The sequence below is a fragment of the Lipotes vexillifer genome, unplaced genomic scaffold (genome assembly GCF_000442215.2).
Source record: "Lipotes vexillifer unplaced genomic scaffold, Lipotes_vexillifer_v1.1 scaffold1470, whole genome shotgun sequence".
In the NCBI taxonomy this organism is placed as follows: Eukaryota; Metazoa; Chordata; class Mammalia; order Artiodactyla; family Lipotidae; genus Lipotes; species Lipotes vexillifer.
The window spans coordinates 423,524-435,960 of NW_006771008.1; the positions used below are offsets into that span (position 1 = coordinate 423,524).

The window sequence follows — 12,437 nt, forward strand, 5'->3', positions numbered from 1 at the left end:
CCCGTATCAGAGTCTTAGGGAACGTGAACAAAAACAGAGATACCGTCCACTTCATTTTTCTGTGTGGAGATGCCCATCCAGTTGGGCCTCATCTGGCTTGCCCTTACTAGGATAGAGAGAGCTTTCAGGCTGGAGGGCTCAAGTGTCTCAAGAGGACCGCTGCAGCCCACAGGATGGAAGTGGGTGGACGGGAAGATGGCTGTCTCCAGAGCAAACTCTGCTTCCCCTTTAGCAGATTAGGACAACAGATGCTTATTAGCAACAACAGGAAGAACTGGCAGACACCTTGGGGATGAAGTACAATAACTTCCACAGGCTTTACATCTTTCCAAGGACATCACTTTTAAAACACTGTTGAGGTTTTGCTTTTGTTTTTGTTTTTGTTTTTTGGTTTAGAATTTGTTTTTAGTTTTTAGTAGAGTATAGTTGCTTTACAATGTTGTGTTAGTTTCTACTGTACAGCAAAGTGAATCAGCTCTACGTATACGTATATCCCCTCTTTTTTGGGTTTCCTTCCCATTTAGGTCGCCACAGAGCATTGAGTAGAGTTCCCTGTGCTGTACAGTTGGTTCTCATTAGTTATCTATTTTATACATGGTATCAATAGTGTATATGTGTCAGTCCCAGTCTCCCAATTCATGCCCCCCCTTCCCTCTTGGTATCATGCATTTGTTCTCTACATCTGTGTCTCTATTTCTGCTTTGTAAATAAGATCATCTATACCAGTTTTAACACTGTTGAGTTTTTAAAGAACTCTTGTTGGATCTACTTTAAGATAATTTTTAATCAATGTATTATAGCTTAATGGATAAGAGTTCAACTCTGATTTGGAATCAGACTCCTTGGCCTCAAAACGCACTTTACCATTTACTTTGAGCAAATGATTTAACCTTCTTGTGTGTCAGTTTCCTTATTGGTAAAATGCTGATAAAAAGGATATGTACCTTATAGGGTGGCGGAGAGGATAAAAGGAGTACTTAGCAAGTGCTTATCAGTAGAATGACCAATATTTATTAGTTATTATTATTGTTATTTTTATGTAAAACAAACAGATTTCTGTAACTAAAACCTCAGGCAGCTGATAAATGTGTTAAGTCCAAACTCCGCTAGCATTTCATAAATGTGTTAAGTCCAAACTCTGTTAGCATTTCATTTTCTTTTATTTCCTTTATAGTCAAGGTCAGATGTACTATTCCAGAAATCTTTCAAGCTTCTAATTGCTCTCAGGGCCATCCACTGTTGTGCCTGCCATTCAACTTTTTTTGGTAATTCCCCATTTTCTCTCTCTTACTAGCTTTAAACAAACTTGTAAAATGTGTGAAACCAGTAGACACTAACCCTAACCCTGTTATGTCATACTCTGAATTATTAGCTTTAAGTGTTTTTCCTTGCCTATCTTGTTCTTTATTAAGCATCCCACCCAGGGAGGGATAAATAGGGAGACTGGGGTTGACATATGCAGACTGCTATATATAAAATAGATAATAAGAACCTACTGGATAGCACAGGGAACTCTACTCAATACTCTGTAAATGACCTATATGGGAAAAGAATATAAAAAAGAGTGGATATATGTATATGTATAACTGATTCACTTTGCTGTACACCTGAAACTAACACAACATTGTAAATCAACTATATTCTATTCCATTTATTTCCTTTATAGTCAAGGTCAGATGTACTATTCCAGAAATCTTTCAAGCTTCTAATTGCTCTCAGGGCCATCCACTGTTGTGCCTGCCATTCAACTTTTTTTGGTAATTCCCCATTTTCTCTCTCTTACTAGCTTTAAACAAACTTGTAAAATGTGTGAAACCAGTAGACACTAACCCTAACCCTGTTATGTCATACTCTGAATTATTAGCTTTAAGTGTTTTTCCTTGCCTATCTTGTTCTTTATTAAGCATCCCACCCAGGGAGGGATAAATAGGGAGACTGGGGTTGACATATGCAGACTGCTATATATAAAATAGATAATAAGAACCTACTGGATAGCACAGGGAACTCTACTCAATACTCTGTAAATGACCTATATGGGAAAAGAATATAAAAAAGAGTGGATATATGTATATGTATAACTGATTCACTTTGCTGTACACCTGAAACTAACACAACATTGTAAATCAACTATATTCCAATAAAAATTAATTTAAAAAAAACAAAAGGTTGAGAGTTACAAAAAAAAAGCACCCCACCCAAGAGCCTTCTAATGATATGGTATGAACCTTTCATTTTATTCTCTCAGTTATTATAAAAACTTAGATGGTAAGTATCTCTTAGAAATATGGAGCTATAGGACACGCTCGTCTCCTCCGCTGCCACCTGCTGCGGCCGGCGTCCATGCTACACACAGCATGGCTGGCAAAGCACACAGGCTAAGTGCTGAGGAGAAGTACCAGCTGCTGCCAGACCTGCGGGCCATGGGGTGGAACGAGCCGAATGGCCAGGATGTCACCTTCTAGCAGTTCCATTTCAAAGACTTCAGTAGGGCTTTTGGCTTCATGATGAGAGTGGCCCTGCAGGCTGAGAAACTGGACCACCATCCTGAATGGTTTAACATTTACGACAAGGCCCACATCACCCCGAGCACTCACGAGTGTGCAGGCCTTTCAGAACTGGACATAAATTTGGCCAGCTTCATCGAGCAAGTAGCAGTGTCCGTGACATAGACCCTGCCCTTCCTCTCTGAGTTCTTCAGGGGAAAGGGGGGACTGAACTGGGGATCCAGAGAGGGAACTGGGGAGCCCCGAAATGTTGCTGCAGTCAAAACCGACAAGTCTATCCTGTTGCCTCCGTTTAGAGGCAAGTCTCTGCCATCGAAAAAGGCCAGCATCACCGCCAACACCAGAACTTAGACCACTTTTCCGCACACCACTCTCTTCCTCCTTGGGGCTCCTTTACATGTACACTGATTTGAATAAGTTCTTCTCTTGCTTTACAACTTTCTAGCGACAGCAACGATTTCTTTCCAGGCAGTGTCTTGCTCTCTTCCTGATTCATTTTCCAAGAAGCTGTGATGGAAAGTGTGTCTAAGATAAAGTCTGATCTTAGAAACCAGAACCCTAAAGTCATCCTCATCCTGTGTGACAGACATGCATGTGCTATTATGCCTCCAATAAAAACACTGTTTCACTTGGAAATAAAAGAAATATGGAAGTATAAAGTTCAAAATTTCCACTCCTTTATTCTGCTCCCACATCTGCCGGTGCCTCAGTTCTCTCCATCTCCAGGAGATGATCAATAAAATAGATGATCAATGAAAGCCCCCCAAGAATTGACACTGTCTTACAAAGTCCCACAAATATCTTCTAGCTAGTGCTGTTATAAGATAAACTTCAGATTCTGTGGTTTTGCACATTTCTCTTCTTAATGCACAACCTGTCTTCTGCTCCTATTCTTGCAAACAGTTCTTAGAAAGCAGTGAGTAGAAAGCTCTCACTGCTGTTAACAAGTGAGAAATGACAACTTTCTAGTGTTATCTCTCCTAGTAGTTACAACATTAGCCTAAAATAATTCATGATGATCTCAACATGATGGTGGGCAGAGGAAATGACCAGTATGGATGCTGGCAGCTTCTCAGGACTATATCAATGATTATATGCAGGCACTACTTATTCTATTAACGATGTCTCTAAGCAAATTGTCTCTGAAGATAAAACATGTTCCTTGTTTAGGTCAATTCTGCCTGAGATGATATTTTACACAAGCTTTACAAAACACCCTGTTAAGACAAGCTAGTTTTTTTTTTTTTTTTTTGCGGTACGCGGGCCTCTCACTGTTGTGGCCTCTCCCGTCGCGGAGCACAGGCTCCGGACGCGCAGGCGCAGCGGCCATGGCCCACGGGCCCAGCCGCTCCGCGGCACGCGGGATCCTCCCGGACCGGGACACGAACCCGCGTCCCCTGCATCGGCAGGCGGACTCTCAACCACTGCGCCACCAGGGAAGCCCAAGACAAGCTAGTTTTACCTGCAATAGTTTTTCACTGTAACTAACTTTTATGGGTGACATTGGGAACATATACTATGTGTTGATAAACGCAACGAATCACTTTTTATCATTTTAAAATCACTTCCACTTTTACAAAAGCTCCTATAAAGCCATAGTACCTGGAATTTTATTTCTCTTTCACCTAGAGCATCTTTCTAACAGTTAAAAAATTACCTGGAAGGGGCAAAAAAAAAATGGAATGAGAAATATTACTCTTCTGTTCTTCAGAAAGAAGAATAATAAGCATTTCTAGAGTGCCTGTCACTCTCCAGGAAGAGTGTTCGGCACTAGAGATATATATGCATTTCAATCAGAGATATTCCTTGTTGTCAAGTATTTTATAATTTTTAAGAGAAACTTAGAAAAATATAAAAGAATACAATCATATGTTAAAAGTACATATAATCAAAAAACACATATAATCATGTAAGAATGCACGTGTGCTCAAGATACTATAAGAGTTCAAATGAGGGACATTTAATTCAGACTGTAGATACCAGAAAAGTTTTTCAGAGCAGGTGACTTTCACTGAGCATGTGTGTGTGTGTGTGTGTGTGTGTGTGTGTGTAAAATTACCTAGACACAAAAAGTGGGATCTCATTCCAGGAGCAGGAAAACAGAACATAAGCATTGTCCATGAGAAAATAATTAGGCCCAATGGTTCCAGTATCCCATTAGATGCTCTAACATGGGTTGGAAGATAAAGATAGCAGAACAGAGACCAAAGACTCCTTAGCTGTCCATGAAGCCATGGGTTGTCCATAAAACAATGTAAGATTTAGTAGTGTCAGTAGTGTCATGGACCCTTCTTACTGTCATTGCTGCTCACTGATCCCACTTCTGCCTGTGCCTCACGTCTCTCCATCTCCAGGAGACTGACAGTCTCTACTACTCTATGCAAATGCCATCCCTGCTAAAATGTCCCCCTTTAGCAACATCAGTGGCATTTTGGAATTATCTCAAGCTACGAAAAGAACCAGAATCAACTTACAGGTAATGTAAATCCTCCCAATTATTATCATGTCGCTTCCATTCTCTGCTATGTACATTCTTTATAAATACAACGTTCTTTCCTGTCGTGTTGGAAATGTGAGCCCACTGTGACTAAGGTCATATTTAATACAGACCCAGCATTTTGTTGGCCCTCCCTAAATGTTAAATAGTAATGAGAGGAGATGAAATAGTATAAGAATAAGAAAGTGATTAAAATAGATCCCAATCGATTCCAGCTGCATTAGAAACATAAGGAGGAAAAGTGAACACTTATTATCAAATTATAAAACCGAAAATATGTCTAGGAAAGTGTGGGCTATTTAAAATCTTTAGATAGTTTTGAACTGAGATCCCTTAAAACTATACAACAAAAAAGTATTTTCCAGATGTCCTTTATACCGATATGGAGAACGTAAAATATACTTCCCTTACAATTTGGATTTTTAAACATTTATTTATAATCATATTAAAATGTGAAGTTTTACTCATTGTTTTAGATATTTAGTCAGGTGAATATCTGACTAATGAATAACACATGGTACAGAAAATATATATATACATTTTAATTTTAGCTCTACTGAAGCCCATTGTTCATTTCAGGCTGCCTTACTGAGAGTCCTTGCACTAAACGCCTCTGGTTGCATTCCATTCAAGACAAAGGCATATTTTAGGGATGTACCTCTCACAAAGAGGTATTGATGGACCAGGAATCAGAGTTTGGACAAATGAACATTTCATTATAACACAGCCTAATTGTTAAAGCTCTTCTTATTGAAAAGAATAAAAATTTCATTAGTCATCACAGTAGCTCAGCATGAACTCCTCCTCTTTTTCCCCACGATGCACAGTAAGAATGGCAGTTTTAAGCTTATCGTTGAACATTTTGGAAATGTTGGTTCTTCCTTCCTTTTGCTCTAAATACACTAATAAGTATTTTAGTAACAATTATGAAAAAAAATTGGTAATAATTTTAAGCTAAACTTTATACGTGGAATTGTGAAAATAAATCTCAGCGACCACAAGAAAATGCAATTTAAGAGCTGCCTGGAAGGCCTGCTTTTTTCATTTTAGGGCCCTGGGATCGTTTTATGGGATAATAAGGATTCATAGGACCACCCTAAAACTCTAATAAGATAAAGTCATAAGTACTTTAGAAACTATAAGGGTTTTATAGAGCTAAGGGAATAAAATTTGCATTGGTAATTCTTATCTCTATACAGCTTTTAATTTTAGTATCTTTTCAGCTTCTCCAGGAAAGATATGTATTGATCACTGCCCTAAGTGTAAAAACTGAAACAGGGAAGGACCAAGATACAGTGAAGATCACTAATCTGGCACTCAGAATTCCTGTTATTAATTAGATGAACATGTTGAATATGTCATGTAAACAGCTGACAGCTTAGTGTGTCCTAGTGGTGAAAATGCGGTGGGTAGACTAGATGAAGAACACAAATGCATAGCAACCAATAGCCCTCACACCTGAGTGTGCATTGCTAATTGATCATAGAAGTGGTCTGGCTAAGACAATGTGGTCTCAGAATCTTTGTTGACAGTACGCCAATCAAAGCTGGCTCTCCAGGAGCTAGACAGTCTCTAAGAGTTTCCTTTTCCAGGTCTAAGAACCTATCGTTGTCACCTGTGAATGCAGATCAATCGCATTATCCATTCTCACCTTTATTGCTGCTCCTCTCTCTCTCACTCTACCTGCGCCAGCCACACTGGAGGTGTGTCTTTGTCTCACAAACTTTGCAATGACTATACCCTCTGCCTAGAATACTCTACTCTCACGTGTCCACATGCTCACTCTTCCCCAAGTCTTCACTAATCTCAGCCTTTCAATGGTGTTCACAGGAGTTGGTAAACTATAACCCGTGGGCTGAATCTGGCCCCCTGTCTGTGTTTGTATGGCCCACAAAGTAAGAATGGCACTTACATTTTCAGTTGAGAAATACATAAGTCAGAAGAAGAATTATATTCTGTGGCACATGGAAATTACATGAAATTCAAATTTCAGTGTTCATAAATAAAGTTTTATTGAGACACAGGCTGCGTTTTTGCTAAAATGGTCAAGTTGAATGGTTATGGCAGAGACCACATGGTCCACACAGTGTAAAGTATTTACTATCTGGTCATTTACAGAATAAGTTTGCCTACCCCTAGGATACACTTAACATTTTGTTAATTATTGGAAGTACTCACCGGCAATCCTGATGCCCTCTCTTTCCCGTCCTTGTATATTATGCATACTGTCTCTCCATAAGAGCAGAAATTCCATGAAGTCAGAGGATTTTGTCCACTTTATTATCTGATATATTCCCAGTGCCCTGAACAGTATCTGGTCCATAGTAAATATTCAATAAATATAATTCAGGAACGAATGAATTATATGGAAGATACCTGCATTACGTAGAAATATATTAGATGGAGTAGTCACAGGAGACTTCAGGAGAAGATGATATTTTAGTGTTAAAGGGTACAAAAGACTTAAGGAACATTTTTCCTAGAAAAGGGTACTGAATGAAAGAACATGTGTGTAGGGTAGCCTAGATGTAATGCAGAGCCCGGGAGGTAGAGAGGAAGTGGAAAGTAGGCTGAGCCCAGGTTGTGGAAGACTTGGAATATCTGATTAAGATGCTTGGGTATAATTTTATAAAAAATAGATATTTCAGGAAGATCTGTCTGATAATGATATGATATATACAGTATGAGTTGGAGCAGGTAAAATATATGTGAGAATTGTAATAGCCTGGGTTCAGGCTTCTAAGATTGGACAGTGGCAGATGAAGTGAAAGAGAAAGGACACAGGGAGAAAGGAAGGAGTAACCAATGGTACCTTCACTATTGTGACCTTTGGTGAAAAAATGTTTTTGTCAAAAGTTGAAAGGCAGCAGAAAAGAGGAAGCATTAAAAAATAAAAACCAGTCTGCTTCAGTTCTTTGTAGTTTATTGAATAAATATGCATACAGTTCCCAGTTTAAGACTTCTGTAGATTTTATGCCTTAGAGAAGGCATATGTGATGATAAACCTGACAACATAAACTAAACCAATTAGATTTTAGTAGAGTTAGATTAGTTGGACTACTTCAAAATGAAGTCAGAATGGATTTCACCCGGGTAGCTTTTACTTGTGCCATTTGTGTTAAACAGAGATAATAAATCCAAATATACATGATAGTGCCTGAATTTTTTTTGTAAAAATAGTAGCATGACATAATTCTAAGTGAAAGACAAGAAACTATCACATACAATTTGATTCAGTTCATGTAAAATTTTATATATACTTAAGATGGAATTTTAGGCTCTATTCTCTTCTCCATATCTTCTGTATTAGTTGAGCTTTTTTTTTCCTGCAATGACTATATTATTTTTTTTACAATCACAAAAGAGCTATTTTTATATTAAACTATTAAAAATGACAGGTTGGATGTATAGCAAAAATCTCCATAGATTTGTTTAGATATTAAGAACAGATTCATGCTACAAACTGTTTATTTGCTATGAAGAGAATTAGGAAGTATTTAGCAAAGTTTGAGATAATAATTAGTGTTCAAATAAGCTGACTGTCAAGTACATTTGAAATGTTTTTAGTCTAGTAAGAACAGGCAGTTGACTGATTAAACTAAGATTATGAATTTTGGAAACTAGACCTCGGTCCAACGGCAAAGAATCACTTGTTGCTTGAGTCATCTTTAAAATGGGTTATGGTAATCTTTCCTTAAAGGGTTATTTAAAAGAATTAATATAAAGGATATAAAACACCTGTCTAGTGAGTAGCTGTTCCAAAAATGATAGCTATTATTATTAAGAATTGGGTAAGTAGTAAATAAATCAGAGTTTGAGAGTCAAGCTACATTTACTTAATCCTTTACTTAATTTGTTCCACTTAATGCCATGAAGTACTGTGCTAAGTACAGGTGAATACATGTATTATCAAGGGCCTGCCCTGTCTTTAAGGTATAAACAATACGCTTAATAAGGTGTTACAGATGCTATGACTCAAGTTCCTATACGACAGAGAATTTAAATCAGGCCACCTCCCCAGTGAAAGTTCAGCATCTAAAACTATGTGCTTTGGTGTGCCGTGATGCTTTTCACTAAAAATATATGTAAAAGCACTTCTGTTCGGAAGCTGTTCTTTTATTCATCCATTCATTGAACAGTTAGATATTGAGCATCTTCCATTTTCAAACATTCTTCTTGGAGCTGGCCCTATACCAACAAAGACAAGATTTCTTCTCCCACAGAAGTTTCAATCTAATGAAGGCAGAAAAATAAACTAGGAAAAATATAGAGAAGATAAATTCAGTCAATACTATAAAGAAAATCAAACACGGTGGTATGATGGACTAGGCTAATTTAGCTTAGTTAAGTAAGGCTTTTCTGAGCAAGGAGTATCTGACCTGAAACCTGAATGATGAAGCTCCTGTCATGTAGAGAGAGAAAATTTGACAGGAGGGAATTTCAGACTCAGGAAATAGCTAGTACAAATCACCTAAGGCGGGACCAAACTTAACCAGTTCAATAAACAGAACTATTTAAAACTATGGTTGAAGAAACAGGGGAAAGAGAAGGAAGCTGTGAAGTCAGAGAAGTGTTCTCAACTATAAGATTGAATATGAACTCCCCTATGTAGCAGAAAGTTACAAAGAATACTGACGTTTCAAAATCCAGGATTTAATTCAATATTCTAGAACACTTGAGGTCATCTACTCTACCTAATCGTGTAATTCATTTATTTATTCGATCAACAAGTATTTGGGGACTTCCCTGGTGGTGCAGTGGTTAAGAATCCACCTGCCCAAAGGGAATGCTTCTGTCTCCAGTCTCCTGATGGCTTTTGGAAGAGGCCATATGCTGACCCTCACAAGTTTCACAAGAAATGCAACACGTTAGTGTCCAGCTGATGCGTTTTGTTTATAACTTGTCAGATACAGGGATTTTCTTCAGTTCGAGCTCCAGGGCAATCAAGACTGTGGAATCCGTAACCGACACCAAGGCAGACATAAATAAAAGGTACAGGTGTGTGAGCAGCAACCAGATCCGCATGCGCAACGTGACCATCGGGCTCCGTGACGCCACCCTCCAGCCCTACCTCTCCAACAACAGCTTCTGCAGGGAGGCAACGCACTGTAAGACTGGCCCTCCCCGCCCACCTCGGCGGCGCCGCCCAGTCCTCGCCCAAGAGACCCTCGAGGTCCAAGTACAACGTGAGCGTCACCAGCGGGACCTGCCTGCTGGCCAGCATGGGGCTGCAGCTGAACGTCACCTGCAGGACGAGGGACAACACAACGGTGACCAGAGAGTTCAGCATCAACCCCAACAAGACCACCTTTGGGGGGAGCTGCCCAGCCCAGCTGGTGACCCTGGAGCCCCGCGGCAGGAACCAGCTCCTGGCGCTCCAGTTTGCGATTAACGCAAGTTGCAGCCGTTTTCCTGCAAGGAGTCCAGCTGACGCTGACTCCGCCCGATGCCGGAGACTCCGCCTTCAAGGCCGCCCACGGCCCGCTGTGCGCGCTGCAGGCAGCCGCCGAACTCCTACGAGGGCAACGCTGAGGAGCGCGTGCAGGTCACGGAGACCTATTCAGGGTGTGGGTCGGCGTTCCGCGTGGACAGGGACAAGTTTGGGCCTGCGTGAGAACAGCATGCTGATCCCCATCGCCGTGGGCGGCGCCCTGGCAGGGCTGGTCCTCAGCGTCCTCATCGCCTACCTTATTGGCCGGAAAAGGAGCCACGCGGGCTGCCAGACCATCTAGCCGGCCGCCCGCACCCGCCGCGGACCAGCAGCAGCTGCAGGGCCTCGGGCCGGTTGCCTGGGCTTGTTGAGAGGGAGGCACCCTTTCTTGCAAACTGGTTTTCGCAACTGCTTTATCCAATGTGAAGTTCATCCGGCCACAGTTACTATTCACAAAAGAGCAACTATGGAAATGACGGTGTTAAATTTTGCTAACTGGGTTAAATATTTTGCTAACTGGTTAAACATTAATGTTTACCAAAGTAGGACTGGAAGGGGGGTGGAGGGTAAGACAGCTTTTCTAAATGGGCACTGGCTCCACTGTCATTTGGCTTTTTAAGATTCTGGTGTTTGATCGCTTCACTCTTTACTCAGGTGTAAGCCTGGCAAAGGGAGAGTCTCTGGTCTTAATGCTTTGATGAAGTCTGGTAGCTGTGAGCCTGACGCGCTGAAGAAATCAGTAGGAACGAGAATCATAGAGCAAGCAGTAGTACGAAGAAGCAGACCTGAGAGGCTGGCCCCTCGAGCATCGGTACTCCAGGACGCCGGGTCCTCGGGCTTCCCACGCTCTGCCACTGGAGGGCTTGCACCTTTTAAAATAGAAAAATGGGCGTTGTTTTTATTTACTTTTTTTGTAAAGTAATTTTCCTTCTTCTGTTGGAGGTTTGGGGTGATCCTTTGTCTGCACTGTGTACAATAATCGTTTCACTCTGATTCATCACTTGCAGCTGGGTAGCCTGTGTGCTGAGGAGCATCCCCTCTTGGGATGCGTTGCCCTAAGGATGCTGATAAAAAGTCTTTTTGTTAAAAGAGAAGAAAAGAAAGAAAGAAAAGAAGGAAGGAAGAAAAGAAAGGAAGGAAGAAAGAAAGGAAGGAAGGAAGGAAGGAAGGAAAGAAAGAAAGAAAGAAAGAAAGAAAGAAAGAAAGAAAGAAAGAAAGGAAAGAAAGAAAGAAAGAAAGAAAGAAAGAAAGAAAGAAAGAAAGAAAGAAAAGAAAGAAAGAAAAAAAGAAATCCGCTTGCCAGTGCAGGAGACACGGGTTCGAGCCCTGGTCGGGGAAGAAGTTGCCGCGGAGCAACTAAGCCCGTGTGCCACAACTACTGAGCCTGTGTTCTAGAGCCCATGAGCCACAATTACTGAAGCACTTGTGCCTAGAACCCATGCTCTGCAACAAGAGAAGCCACCGCAATCAGGAGAAGCCTGCGCACCGCAAGGAAGATTAGGCCCCGCTCGCGGCAACTAGAGAAAGCCCGCAGGCAGCAACGAAGACCCAATGCAGCCAAAAATAAATAAATAAATTTATTTATTTATTTGCGGTACGCGGGCCTCTCACTCTTGTGGCCTCTCCCATTGCGGAGCACAGGCTCCGGACGCGCAGGCTCAGCGGCCATGGCTCACGGGCCCAGCCGCTCTGCGACATGTGGGATCTTCCCGGACCGGGGCACGAACCCGTGTCCCCTGCATCGGCAGGTGGACTCTCAACCACTGCGCCACCAGGGAAGCCCATATATTTATTTTTTTAAAAAAAGAAATATTTGTAAACACCTACCAAATACAAAGCCTTCAAGAAATTTAACCCATAGGAAAGCTCAGGTGTATACACTTTGTTTCAGAAGTTAAGGTCTCATACAGACAGGGAGAGATCACTTCTTGCTGGGCAAATCTGAGATTTCGTGGTTGAGTTGGCATTTGACCTAGGGTAGGTGGGTAGGATTTAAACATAAAAT

General features: G+C 41.0%; 2 pseudogenes; both read left to right on the forward strand.

Moving 5' to 3' along the window:
- Positions 1 to 2,354: 2,354 nt before the first annotated feature.
- On the forward strand, positions 2,355 to 2,669 carry LOC103073159 (pterin-4-alpha-carbinolamine dehydratase pseudogene; annotated as a pseudogene).
- Positions 2,670 to 4,905: 2,236 nt separating this feature from the next.
- Positions 4,906 to 10,733, forward strand: LOC103073983 (lysosome-associated membrane glycoprotein 1 pseudogene; annotated as a pseudogene).
- The last annotated feature ends 1,704 nt before the right edge of the window (positions 10,734 to 12,437 follow it).